This window comes from Giraffa tippelskirchi, chromosome 4 (genome assembly GCF_054371585.1).
Source record: "Giraffa tippelskirchi isolate mGirTip1 chromosome 4, T2T-mGirTip1v1.2.pri, whole genome shotgun sequence".
Taxonomy (NCBI): Eukaryota; Metazoa; Chordata; class Mammalia; order Artiodactyla; family Giraffidae; genus Giraffa; species Giraffa tippelskirchi.
In genome coordinates this window covers 127,686,961-127,701,634 of record NC_137278.1, presented here as the reverse complement: position 1 = coordinate 127,701,634, position 14,674 = coordinate 127,686,961, and the positions used below count along the sequence as shown (strand labels likewise).

General features: G+C 45.9%; 1 protein-coding gene and 1 long non-coding RNA gene across 2 annotated transcripts in view; one reads left to right on the top strand and one right to left on the bottom strand.

The window, feature by feature from the left end:
* The window catches only part of HOXC4 (homeobox C4), a 73,539-nt gene that overhangs the window by 44,897 nt on the left and 13,968 nt on the right, over nucleotides 1-14,674 (top strand). The window lies entirely within an intron of this gene.
* LOC145544384 (uncharacterized) lies at nucleotides 9,871-14,226 on the bottom strand. The gene is made up of 2 exons (XR_014081366.1): nucleotides 13,660-14,226; nucleotides 9,871-12,858 (listed from the first exon to the last, which is right to left on the bottom strand). It is a non-coding gene; the product is annotated as an uncharacterized LOC145544384 (long non-coding RNA).

The following is a 14,674-nucleotide window of genomic DNA, read 5'->3' as shown; positions in this document are numbered from 1 at the left end:
TGGAAAAGAAAGGAGTTCACAGAACTCTTGAAAGGGTATCCAGGACCCCCAAGGATCCTTGGGCCACACTTTAAGAACCAATGATCTAACCAACTGAGACAACCAGCAGAACTCACTCCATAATAACTATATTGAACATCTTTTTCGCTCTCGATTGTTGCTTCTAACTCCAAGACTCATCGTCATTTCACTAGTTAGGGCTGTATTCAAATTGCGTTATCTTAGGCAATTACTCTTTTTTTTTTCCTATCCCATATTTTAAATTAGATAGATAAATACATTGGCACGCATGCATACAAATATTTATATGTTATACATGTTATTGGTGGATATTCATTATTTTATTGTGAATATGTAGAGTAAAATATAGATTTATAGATAAAATACTTTTTATGTTTAGCATAGTTTGACCTGGGCAGCTTAGCTATTCCTATCAATCTTGTTTTTCCAAAGGGGAAACTGAGCCAAAACAGGGTGATGTAACTTGCTGAAGATGACATGCTCAGTATGTGGTGGACGGAGATCAGAACTCCTGTCCTCTGACTCCAGCACCTGTGCTCACTGCACAGGAACCCTCCCTCTGAAGACACGGCTGCATAACACGTGCATGAAGGTGGCTGGGTGCCATACACTGTTTATGGAAGTATATGCGATGGCTTTAGTTATCTGAACATATTTATGTATGAAAGGGAAAAAAAATCTTGTATCTCTGTGTGTGAAGTTGCAGTTTTATTGAGAGGCACAAGGCACCAGCTTGCCAATGGTTTTCCTTCCTTACGAAACTCACGGTGTGTCTATGGTCTTGGGCTTGATCTATCTAATTTCCAGGACACTTACTCCTTCCAATTCCTCTGTTGGTACATTCTCACAAGGGGCACGCAGATAGCCCTGTTCTTCATATGAGCACACAGAACAGGCACACCTGGAGGTAACAATCTGATCCCCTTTCTTTTTTTTTCCCTTGGACATCATGAGCAACTTCCTGTCTTTTCAAAATAAGTGACCTACAAGTGTACAACCAAGAGACGCATAGCTGTGTGAACGGAGGTGTGTATGTGTCTCTGCAGATGCAAATGTGGAACCCTTGGGTGTCCATATACTTGTTTAGGTAAGCACCAAGAAAATGTATGAGCAACTGGAGCCTCAGTAATTTCATTAATCTGATAGAGATTTTTATTCACAAATTCTATATTTTAAGACTGCATGAGGTTCATGTTTATGCACGGTCCAATGAGAAGAACCCTAGGTGGGAAGCAGGCTGTTGGAATTCTAGTCAGGGCTTTCTGCTCCCAGTTGCCTTAAACAAATCACTTACCTGGTGAGGGCCCTCCACCTCCTCATCCACATAATGGGGAGAATAATGAGAGTTTCAGCTACATCTCCAGATGGAGAGTGCAGTGGGGAAAGAATAGGAGATGTCTGTGAGAATGTGATTCTTTCATAGTATGGAAAAATCGAAACAAAATCAAGAGAGAATAATATAATCAAACATTCACATACCCATCACCCCACTTTAACAGGGATCAACCCATGGTCAATCTAATTTCATCTAGTTTGAGCCCAACACTTCCTCATACACTTTGAAGCAAACCCCAGACAGCACATTATTTCTTATGTGAACAATTCAATAAATATCTCTAAAAGGTAAAACCATTTTTAACAACCTAACTACAATATGATTATCATACTGACCTGAAAAATGTCAGCAAATTTTTTTAGCTTTTTAAGTGTGAGAAAGGTCTAAAAAATGTAGAGCAGCTGACTTCCCTATGCCTCGTGCTCAGGGTAGATTAATGTTAATAAGGGAAAATGAGGAAAATGGGAAGGAAAGGATGAAGTTTCCTGTTTTATTTCTCTCTTAAAATCCCAGTTCACCTCCAGAAACTCCCCTCTACTCATTAGGGCCATTAAAAATGGACTGAGAGGGGACCGTGGAGGTCTAGATTGCTAGAGGCAGCCAGAAGGGGCCCTTGGAAGACTCTGCAGATTTCATCTTGGAAGGAAATAGTTGTTGAGCCAGAGTGAGTCTGAGCAGAGAGCCTGCCCAACCATTTTCCAGCATCAGATTTCATCTTTGGCTTGCCAAGCATTTGAGAGATGTCTGAAGTCTCATTGGAGTTTCTGATCTCTAAAGACATGCAGATACATGTAATAGCATCCTTATACAGAAACCCAAAAGGAGATATGCACAGAGGCATAGGCAAATACACCCGTTCATACACAGATCGTGTACAAGCACATGCAAGCATTCAGAGACAGATGCAAATGTACAAGTAGATGTACACCCAAAGAAAGTGAAAGTGAAGTCGCTTAGTCATGTCCGACTCTTTGCGACCCCATGGACTGTAGCCTACCAGGCTCCTCCGTCTATGAAATTCTCCAGGCAAGAATACTGGAGTGGGTTGCCATTTCCTTCTCCAGGGGATCTTCCCAACTCATGGATCAAACCCAGATCTCCCACATTGCAGGCAGATGCTTTAACCTCTGAGCCACCAGGGAAGCCCCTGATGTACACCCAGGTGTGTGGGAAAACACAGAGACACAACCCAAACACTCAGACATATGTGAGTATGCAGGGATACAAAAAACATGCAAGTCATGGAAAAAATACACAAAAAGCCCAGAGACATGCGAATGCATTTTGGGCCATTTTTACACGTGAGCAGTTAAAGTGGCCAAGCCCCATTTTAGCTGGCTCCTTCCCTCTCAGCCTATAAATTTACCAAATGGCCAAAGCTACACTCTGAGTCACATTCATGCAAATGTGCACCTAAGAGAAATTGTCCCAAGGGCTTCTCTCAATCCTCTCTCTCCCAGAAAGACAAAGACTAAGGGTAGTATGGCATGGTATGTATGTGGGTATGTGTCCATATGAACACGTGTTTCTTTGTTCTAATGAGTCGGCTTGATGAAAACAGAAGGGCGCTAGCCACATACAGACTGCAAGTCACTGTAGGCTGATGAGTGAACATTGCTTTGCCTACACTGTGCTGCAGCTATAGGTTAGACTGATATTTTTGCTGAATTGATTGACCCAAGTGGGTATTTTGGCAACTTATAGACATGACTGAGAGTGCTTTCTTTGAGCCTGAGTGAGGCTGTCAGTTGTCTGGGTTTGATTTTTTTGAGTGAACTTACTAATCAATTCAAAGAATAATGATGATGGAACTGAGTTGATCAGGTGGTTGACTAGGCCTCACATGGCCACAGAGTGATTCCGAGTCAAAAACGATGGGCAGGATCTGACAGTTTAAAAACAGGATCCATCAATTAAACAGAAAGAAACCAGTGGGGCTGTTTGGCACTGTGTTCACCAAAACCAGTCAACTGAGTAAAATGGTCTCATTTCAACCAATTTGTGCAAGATGTACCGGCAGTACCTGAGGGTCAGGGAACCCAAATGGCTTTGCATTGAAAGCTAGATGTATACCAAGATCTAAAAGAGGAAAGGGCTGTGTTCACGGCTGTACACTTGGAAGAATAAAGTTGTAATGCAAGGTTGTGTGTGATTGCATGTGTGCTTGTATCTGGAGCTGTGTCTACTTATAACTAATAACACTGGCAAGAGAGTAAAAGCTGTATATGATAACTGGCGCTTTCTTTTCATGTGGAATCACAGAAGGTTAGGTACTGAAGGAACCTTTAGAGTTCATGTAGAAACTGAGACTTGGGGAGCTTTTGGTTTTTGTTTTGTTATTGATTTTGTGGCCATACCCTACATCAGGTGGGATCTTAGTGCCCTGACCAGGGATCAAACATGTGCCACCTGCATTGGAAGTTCGGAGTCTTAACCAGTGGACCACTAAGGAAGTCCTAAGGTGTGGAGAGTTTTAAATGACTTGTCCAAGGTTAGACAGTGAGTGAACAGCTGAGACACATCTAGACACCATATTTGTTAAAGCTGTCATAACAAAGTACCCACAGAGTAGGTGGCTAAAACAATAGAAATTTATTTTTTTCACATTTCTGGAGGCTAGAAGTCCAAGACCAAAGTGTTGGTAGGGTTGAATCCTTTAGAGGCCTCTCTCATGGTCTTTTTCATATGGTCTTGGGGTCTACCTGGTCTTTCTGTGTCCTAATCTCTTCCTTGGACATCAGCCAAGTTGAATTAAGGTCCGCCACTATGTCCTCATTTTGTCTTGATTATCTCTTTAAAGGCCCCATATCTAAATACAGTCACATTCTCCAGTACTGGGGTGTTAAGACTTCAACATAAGAATTTGGGGTGACACAAAGCCTAAAACAGACATCAAGGCCCTAGACCCCCTAGTCCAGTGCTATTGTGCCCACATCAAACTGATAAGTTATCTGGTGAATTTTGTTCCTGAATTGATTTAATTTTGTTTGGTTTCTTAGAGATGGGAAAGTTGGTTGGGGCCAACATGAGATTTAAAAATGTATTCCGGAGCCAAAGCCCAGTGGTAAACTGAGTTAGCACTGCCTGAGGACTCTGGAATTAGACAGACCACCAAACACTGGGAAAAGGAAGTTTCCAGTCAGAATCTGTGGACTAGAAGGAACCATGTGAGGTTAACTTGACCGTCTCAGGGGGATGAGAATTACCTGATATGTTCAGAGAACACAGGTGTCTAACAACTTTCATGACTGGCAAATTCTTCTTATATATCATCAGCATTCTTCATGCTAAGTTCAACCCTCTTCCCTTGCCTCCAGTCCTCAGAACTGGACAATAAGAGTTTTTCCTTGGGAGCTTGAGGAGGGCTTGATGATATATTAAGGAAAAACTTTCTATTCAAGATAGCCTTTTTCCTTATCTGAGGCTGGAGGTAGGATGTCAGAGGCAAAAAAAAATGTGCACTTATCTCTTTGCTCTTTGCCCTGAGACCTTCAGCCCCTCTCCAGGTCTTGGGAAGCTCTAGAGAGTGGATTGAGGTGAACTGACACATAAGGTAGCACAGAAACAGGGTCTTCCCCTGTTTATTAGAGAGGCCCTCTAATTTCACAGGGCTTCCCTGGTGGCTTAGACAGTAAAGAATCCACCTTTAACGCGGAGACCCAGGTTCGATTCCTGGGTCAGGAAGATCCCCTGGAGAAGGGAATGGCTACCCACTCCAGTATTCTTGCCTGGAGAAGTCCATGGACAGAGGAGCCGGGCAGGCTATAGTCCATGGGGTCACAAAGAGTCAGACATGACTGAGTGACTAACACTTTCTAATTTCACAGAAATCACAGATGGGCTCCAGTGGGACTGTGGAGTGTGGTGTGGGTATGATAAGGCATGTGCCAAAAAAGTGGCCATAACCAAACAAGGAAGTCCATGTTATCATGATGGTTGGTGTCTGTGTTCTCTGCCATGGGAATGAAGCTCAAATTCTGGGTTTTGGAGGAAGAAATTACAAAAGTATCTAGCTGAAATGCAAAGAGAGCCAGGTGCGGCGTGGTATCCTGGGAAGGATGGTTTGAGGATCAGAATGCTTGGGTTCTGGTCTCTGTCTGAGCCTCAGTTTCCCTTCCTTTACAATGAAGTGGTTCAATTAGGTTATCACTCAGATCCTTCTAGCTCTGAAACTCTAAGCAAAAACTAGAGGATGCTGGGGGGCAGGGAAGGAATACTCTTTGTAGCAAATCAAATGATGGACTATGTGTCTCTGTGAACCAAACCAGGCACAGAAAACTCTCCATCTTCATTCCAGAGTTGGTGGGGGTTGGAGGAGAGGGGGTGTTAGCTGTGGTGTCTCCTCATTTGACAACTCAACCTTCCGCACAGGGCCCCTGCAGACACACCATGGGGAGCTGACTCCCTTGAGGACTCTGCCCCTGAGGGGAGGGAGGCAGAGACAAGATGGGGCAGGACAATGGGAAGGGTGTCTGGAGGATGCCAGCAGTCAGGTAAAAACAGAGATATCAGCCCACCTTCTGCTTAGCTTCAAAAATCAGAATAAAGGGATCCAATTTCATAGCTTTCATCTGAAGTTAATGGATAATGAGATGCAGGATCAGCCTTATGCAGTGATGCAGTATAAAGCCCCTGGGAAAGCTCTGTTTTCCCCCTCCCCAATTATCCTGCCACTGAATTGCCTTAAGTTCCACCATTAGAGCACATGGTGTTAAGTGCAGTCCTCTGCACATCACATCCTTTAAAATACAAAAGCACCGCTGGGATACTTTATCAAACAAGGCTAGAACCAGAAAAGTAGTGCTTAGCGGGGATGCTTAGGGAGACGAGGGGCTCTGAAGATTAATCTCTAGATGCCTCTCAGTTTCACGTTGGCTGAGCCTTACAAGAAAGCTAGACTCTGCCTGGGGAAGTGGGAACTCAAGGACTCCACTAGAGATGAGGTGCCTCAACTCTGGGTCTATTTCCAGTCTTGGGAAAGGGTTGGACTCTTAAGTGGTAAGGCTAGTCATCATGCTGAAAGAAAAAATCACAGACTCTCAGTAAAGTAGAATTCAGGGAGATGGAAATTCTGAGTGTATGGGCACTTGGATATACCACTGTAGAAGCCATTATAGAAGTTCCTCACAGGGCCGCCTCTGCATGTCCAGAGGATGTCAAACTATTTAAAAAAAAATTTTTTTTCCTTTCCCTGGTTTATATTCTGTTTTTTTTAACCCAGGAGGCATGATTTGGAACTATGAAAACCTAACAGATGGGGAAACACACAGCCAGGGTTCAAACCTGGCTAAGCGACTTTGGGCAGGTGACTTAACCTTTCTGAGACTACATTTCCTCATCAAATTCAGTATAAAGCACCTGGCATATAGTAATCCTCTATAAATGGAAGCTATTATAGTTATGAGTATTGAGAGGGCTTCAGGACACTACCCATGAATTGGAACTGAGTCATGGAATGAATAATTACCATATTCGGAACAAATCAGAAGCCCCGACCCTGGTAATTCATGCATAATCTTCTCACTGCATGGAATCCAGTCTTTCCCCAACTTAATTTGACCTCTCAAAAATGGGTGAACAAAGAAGAAGAATGCATTCTGGACTCTTCTAAGCAGCCTGGAAACCTTAGGTTTAGGGCAAAGATGGTCTTCCCCAGAGACAGGATGGGTGGCTGTCTTCATGATATGGTTTTAAGAAAAATCATACACCACCCTCGCACAAATCTGTATTATGCCACTTGCCATGGATCTGAAATTCCATCATCATATCTACTTCTTCCCACCTGGGCAATGGCTCCTGCAGACCCCTACCTAAAACACACAATTTCCTGGGAGGATGTACATGTGCACACATTGGTTAAGGTTTCCTAATCTGGCAGTCTGTCTTTTACCCCATGGATACTGAGCTGGGACTCAGGGTAAGTAAGCTTTGATAGGACTGGGGATATGGAAAGGCCAGAGGCATACAGTGGAAAGTATGGGCAGCAGAAAGACGTGAGGACTAGAGAAAGAAGAAAAGACACCAAATGAACTCGGGGATCTGCTGAGAAGGTCCACTATGTCACCTAGGGTTTAAAGAGGTAAAAAGTAAATGCAATTCTAACTTTTCCAGTTTGCCTTGATACTGACTTTATCTGACTCTTGCACCCTCCACCCTGGACTGGCTTCTTTCCAGGAGCAATTGTGTACTTGGGTGGAGGGAGAGGTGGAGGGCGGCCCTTAGCGTTCCGGCTGTCTAAGCAGCAACACCCAGGATCTCGATGACTGGCCAAGCAGCTTTGTCTCTGACCAAGACTACCATGACAGCAGCTTCATTCTCCACCCAGGGTTGGGGCTGAGCACTGAGTAACTAGGAGTGTGCTCTGCACATTACTGGGATTCCTGGGGGCCTTTTAGAATCTGTCATCCAAAAACATGTGTCTGGTTTGTGTTTTAATTATAATCTGTGAAAAGATGAAAAAAAAAATCGTTAGTCACTCAGTCGTATTTGACTCTTTGCAACCCCGTGGATTATAGTCTGTCAGTCTCCTCTGTCCATGGAGTTCTCCAGGCAAGAATACTAGAGTGGGTTGCCATTCTTTTCTCCAGAGGATCTTCCCAACCCAGGGATCAAATCTAGGTCTCCTGCATTGAAGGAAGATTCTTTACCATCTGAGCCACCAGGGAAGCCCCTGTGGCTTCTTTGCCAAAAAAACCCAATAGACACGTGGGGCCTGGCATCTCTAAGATCTGGCCTGAACAGGTCTGAAGGCCCCTGATGTTGCCACGTTTGCAGGACTGGCCATCCTCCTACACTTGATTCAGATGTTTTGGCATCATGGCAGCATAAGTTCTCTCTTTAACCTGATCTGCCTGGAAGCTGTGCAGGCAGTTTCTGCCCCCAAAAAGGGCGATCAGAGAAGTAAGAAATGGATTCCTCCCACATTATCCTAAATATCACTGTGATATCAGGGAAACAATACTTACCACTCTTCTTCTCCTTGTTATGGGGAAACTTCCCAAACAGGAATGGAAAAGTCTGGGAACAGGAGAGAAGAATTGGGACTGGAGAGATTGTTAAGCAGGTGTAAAACACTGGGGGAGGGGTTCTGTAAACACTCCATCTCAGAGAGGGTGACTTTGTGGATGGGAGGAGGAGAAGGAGCTGAAGGGTGGTAATTAGCTTATTATTGTCTCCCCTGGGTGTTGTGAGAATTCCTTAGGAGACACTTGTAAAAAAGCAGAGGGAAGACAGTAAATACACATCTAATGATATGCTAAATAAATTATTATTGTTATTATTATGACTATTATTATAGCAATTGCAACTTGCTCCTTGAGTCCAAGTTTCCACTAGAGATGGGAATTGGTCCCCTTATAGCCAGGCCTCCACTCTGCCAAGATGCCCCCAGACTCCCCCACCCTCAGGAATTACTGGAGTAATTGGGCAGAGGAGACCAGCCAGTTGCCTGGTTTCTGCGGGAGAGCAGATAAGGAGCTTGCAGAAACGTGCAAGGCCTCAGCCTGGTGCCTGTGCTCAGGCAGGAAAGCAGGAAAGGGATTTGCCAAGAAAGGCAGGGCTTGTACCTGGAGAGGAACTTTCTGACTCCCAAGCAAGGGGACTCAGAGAGGACAGCAAGCAGACAACTGGGGGTGGGTCACAGAAAGAATGTGTAAATAAATATATCAATTAGGGACACCCAACCCAGAGATCCTGGTCTTCCCAGCTCCCTATCATCCTGGCAACCGTCCACACTGTGTAGAGTCTTTGCTGGTGACGGAGCAGATTGTTTTTATCAGCTTCTCAAAGGGGTCTGGGACCCAGAAACAGCTAAGAGTCATTCCAGCCCAGATAAAGGGAGCCAACCTCTCCAGGCTCGACAGTGTACAGTTGACTGCATGGTCTCTTCGTTTCCTGCCTTTTGGCCAAAGACAGTTGTTATTTGAACCCTGCAGGTTCTGAGGTTTATAGCAAACCACCCCCATCTCCTGGCCTGAGCCTAGAGACACCTGCCCAGAGTTCAGCTTAGGCAAACATATGTAAATGTCAGCCCCTCAACTCTCTCTCTGCATTTCCGTAAAGAAAGTAGCCACAATCCATCGGTAGGTGGGCGTTAGGTGTTGGAGGGTGGGGGTACAGATTGTCTGCAGAGGAAACTGTCAAAAACTGGGGGACTAGAAATGAGATTCCAGGTTTAATTTAGCCCAATCTCCAGACCTCAGTCCCTTATCCAGACCCCAGGCAGATTGCCTCTAAGGGTTCTTAGAGGAAATAGAAACCAAAGCAGGGGCCTCCCTGCTTCAAGCCTCGATGGGATCCTGCAGACCTGGATCCTCACTAGATGGGAAACTCTGAACCTGACTATCTCACCCTATGCCAGTGACTGCCTGCCCCTAACTCCCAGAAGGAATTATTCTATAGGGACCAAAGCAAGGGGATTAAGACAATTAAGAAATAACTGTATGAAACAACCTAAATATTACTGCAGCAGAAAATCTGAACCTTTTTAAATTTAATTTTTTTTAAAAAATAACTTTATTTTTATTTTTGGCTGTGCTGGGTCTTTGTTGTTGTTGCATAGGCTTTTCTCTGGTTGTAGCAAGTGGGGGCTACTCTCTAGTTGTGATAGACAGGCTTCTCATTGTGGTGGCTTCTCTTGTTGCAGAGCACAGGCTCTAGGGCGTGGGGGCTTCAGTAGTTGTGGCACTTGGGCTCAGTAATTGAGGTTCCCGGGCTCTAGAGCACAGGCTCGATCATTTGTGGTGCATAGGCTTAGTTGCTCTGTGGCATGTGGAATCTTCCCAGACCAGGGATTGAACCCATGTCCCCTGCATTTGCAGGAGGATTCTTTACCACTGAGACACCCAGGAAGCCCCACCTCAAATTTTTTTAAATGTTAATTCTGATCAGTTTGGTAGCATCCACAGAGCAGGGCTGAGGCATCGTGCATTTCCTCAGCCAGGCTAACTGCCTCCAGTTGATTTATGTTTATTTCATTTGTATATTTCTTAATGGATCAGGTGGTGGTTCCTTTTTGGACCTCTCAGGCCCACTGGCAGCTCTAGCCCAGCCCAGGTCTTGACTCTGGTTTAGTTTTAATATATTTAGGATTCTGGAAAATCAGGAGACTGAGGGCAAAGGGCAGAGCCTGACTTGCCCCTTTCCCCTATTTCCTGGCTCCAGGTGCCTCACTCCAGTCCCTAACCTCCCATCTTAGGGCTGGAGCTACTCTCTTGCCCTGGCACTAACCACTGGCCCCAGCAGAGCTCACTGTGGCCAGCGACCATGTGATCCCCCAGCCAGGCTCCAGTCCATGCACCTAGATACCCTAACCTGTGGTGGCCAGTGGCTGGGAAGGGCGAGACTCCCTCTGCCAAAAGCCTTTGAATTGGTTGCCATTCAGTTTATTTACAAGTACCTATTGGGCAACCCTTCTGTGCCAGGCGGCAGAGAGAGTCCATGCTCTGGAGCTCCAATTCAGTGGGCAGGGGTGTGTGGAGGCTGGTGCTTGGCTTTTAACCCCAGCTGAGGAATCTCCACTCCCTTCCAGCATCCTAAAGATCTTGGAAGCCCTGCTGGCCACTGAAACTAAGAGCCAGGAAACTCCCTCATGCAAACCATTCAGCAAACATGCCTGCAACTCCCAGGTTTTCAAAAAATAATGAAATTAGGTTGACGGTGTCTTTTTTCCCAGAGGATGGTTGGTGCAGAAGAATTGTGGAGCCTGGACTCAGTGACATCTGGAAGGGGCTGCTGGGAAAGCCGTGTGGCTGAGTAGAAGTGCGGGACAGAGGTTCAGTTCCATGTTCCCTCCTCATTAAGGTCAAATTCTCCCCATAAAGGCCCAAGGCAGGGCTATTAGGAAGCTAAAGGGGCCCCTAAGAATCCCAATTTGGGGACCAACAGATCAGAAATGGCCCAAGGGAGGAAAAGTAGGCCCCAAAAGCCCAGGCCTCAGAGAAGGAGGGTGGGGAGAACCTCCCCAAACTCCTATCAGAATAGGTCCAATACTGAAAAATTCACCCCTCCATCCACCAGACTCTTCAGGAGCACAGGAGAGGCCCAGGCTAAAGCAAACTTTATGAGGCCACATTACCTTGGTTTCCTACCTTGGTATTACCAGAGAGCAGCAGGGGCAAAAGTGTACCCCACTTCCTGCCCCATCCCTCCTAAATGTCTTCATCTCTAAAGCCTACTCCTTAGAGACCCTAAAATTAGGGTTCAAGAGAAATGCACCAGGCGTATGAGAGGGTCTGAGTGGTAGCCAATCTTTGGTTCATCAAAAGCCAAACCGAAGGCCCTTCAAGATCTGTTCCCTCCCTCCGTCGTCGGTGGTGAGTATCTCTGGGTGGTAGGACAGTTCACTGCCTCCCCTTCAGTGCCACCTATGCCAGCCCGTCACAAAACTGGTTCCACTTTCAGTGGGTGCCCGCTGCTTACCTCTTTCCTCCCTGACTATCCGTGCTGAGCCCCAATCTCCCTCCTTTTGCCTCCTTTCCTGGAGACTTCCCATGCTCTGTTTACCCTCCTGTAACTCCATCCCTCCGTAAGTAAAGAACTCTGGTAGCTGGTTGGTTTCCTAGTTGGCCAGATACAGCTGCTCTGTTGGCCCTCTGAAAACATTTCCTGAACAAGTCTCTCCCAACCCCTGCATATAAATATGCCTGAACAGAGATAGACTGGCCTAAGCCCAAATACACACACATCATGAGATAATTACACCCTTATATACATACAGATATCTCTATAGAGTTATATTCGCAAGTGTCTATAACTCTCGCGAGATAGCAGCATGTACATATAGGACTATAATTACTTATGTCTATTTTTATAACTATGTAGTTATAAATAGATATGCCTATATATAGTGATAATAATATAGAAATATCTCCAGAGCCATATATGGCTCTAAGTGAGTGCTCTAACTACTCTATATCACAATCAATAAGTATATATCTCCTGATACATAATTCCAACGATATACATTTATCTATATAGCTGCTCAGAGCTGTAAATCTGTCAGGATATCAAATGTCCATAAAGCTGGATGGCTAGAAGAGAGTCGTATATTTTCCTATATATAAATCTGCTCTTACAACTACTGTATATGCACAAATACAATGGAAATAATTATATTTTCCTCAAGCATAAATCTGTAAACACAACCACAGCACATTTAGGTATGGTTCGAGATAGAGCAATATTTTCTAGACATCAGTCTGTCAATAGAGCCACCAGTGCCTCCAAACAGAGAGTTATAGTGGAAGGTATAAATAAACTCTCCAGCCGCCAAGGGATGTGTAGACCGAGATGTAAACAGGACTCGAAGCCGCCTTTCTTCTTCTTCGTAAGTTTCCTGATGAGAGCACAGTGCAGAGGTGTCTGGGTGGTGCTATTTCCCCCCTAAAGAGGACTGGAGGTCGCTGGACTTTAGGGAATCAGGCAGGAGTTGGTGGGAGCAGCCCAGAAGCCCCTTCTAAGTCAGCCTACCGGTGGCTGAGAGCTTGGGCAAGCGGAGAGGCCTGGGGGAGAAAAGATGAAGCAGAGTCTGGCTTGAGTCACTGTCCCCAGTCTTAGGCCTCAAATCCTCGTACCAAGGAAGCCCCCCGACCGACCGGGCATCCATCCAAGCCGAGAGAGCCAGGAGAACCGCGGAGGCTGGGAGAAGAGGGCTGCAGGCCGACCCGGGGAAGCTGAGACCCAGCGGAGTCGCCTGCCGGTGCGGGTCCGCACCGCGCCCCATCGCCCGGGGCAGCTGCCTCGGCGGGCGGCTGCCTGGAACCCAAACCTGAGCCTTCTCTGTGCGCTCCGCGCTCAGTACTTCGACTGACCGCAGTTCTTTCCTCTTATTGTTATTTTGCCCGGTTGGTTATGGCAGTGTCCTCCACTCCACATGGTTTTCAAATACTAGGACGCCCAAGGGTCTCCTTCAAATCTTTGTGTGTCTACACTGGCTTTAAAGAAGTGACTCAGTGAAAAGTAGTTCTCCGTCTCTTTTCTGACCAGATGGGTCACCGGCTGTTAAAAAAGAATCCAAACCCCTTAAAAGGTCTGTGACTAAAATTTTTTTAAAGTTTTCACGCTCACTTGTTATGATCATTTTATCTTATTTCTCTTTTTAAAGTTCACTAGTTTGTTTTTGTATTTCCTTTTTAATTTTCTTTTCTTTCTTTTTTTTGCATACGATTGTTTTTAAAAGGGGATTTCGTTAGACCCGAAACTGTGGGGCTTCCTCCCTTGAGAGAGCGTAGGTCGCATCTCTACCCCTCTGATTCCATCCTCCCCCCAATACATAAATTAATAAGATGACCAGAAAATTGTACCTGCATAGAATGAGGAGGACGTGGAAGTATCCAGGACCCTGCACTTCTCTTCCTTTATGGAAATCCTCTCCGCTCCAAGCCCGCGAAGGAAAATTCAGTGTGCCTCAAACCCTCTTTTCTTTCTCTCTCACTGTCCCTCTCTCTCTCTCTCTCTCTCTTTTTAAGACCCCAGAAAAGCAACTTCCCTGGTCTTGCCTCGCGCTCTCCCTTCTCTCCGACAAGGCCATAAATGTTTTTCAGCGTCAATCTCTGCCCGCGGCTGGTCCTCTCGGACAACTCCAACTCGGGCACCTCGGCAGCTCACTCATTGGGCCTGGACCCTGGCTGTGATCATCGCCTCTTCCCTTTCTGCCCCTGTAGGGCCTAACCCTATATGCTTTAATTCCTCTTTAAAACAGGGGTTCCAGAGAATCCCCAGAGCTACTAACCCTCCTCTTACGTGGGGTTCCTCTGGATCAGACAAAGCAAAAGCCGAGAAAGAGAAACAGGAGAGAGCGGCCTGCAGGCTCGCCTTCTCCTCCTCTGGCGGGAGGACCTTATCTGGGGAGGGGGTTCCCAAACCCAGCCCCACACGGGCATAGGAAGAAGCTAACTTCCTTCCTTTCTTGTCTCCCTGGGTTGCTGTGATCATGACTCCTTCTCCTGTCCCCTCCTCAAAATATCTCCTCTTGCATTTTATTGTTATCCTGCTAGGGAGGGACTGTTAACTACTGTTTTTATTGTTATTATTTATTGTTATTATGATTGTTGTTAGAGATTTGTTCACCGGGTGGTGTGGGGGGAGCAGCAGCCTGGCCCAGAGGGAGCCTGGCTGTCACACGTGCACATGTGCACACACACACACACACACCCCCTCCTAGCATGGTGCACACACAGATATATATCCACAAATGCCTGTTATAGTCAGGCCCTGAAACAGCAATTCACAGTAGGCTGGCATGCTCCTACCCCAGCGCACAAACAAAACATTGCCCACTCACACCAGCATTCAGCCGCAAACACCACCCCCAGACCA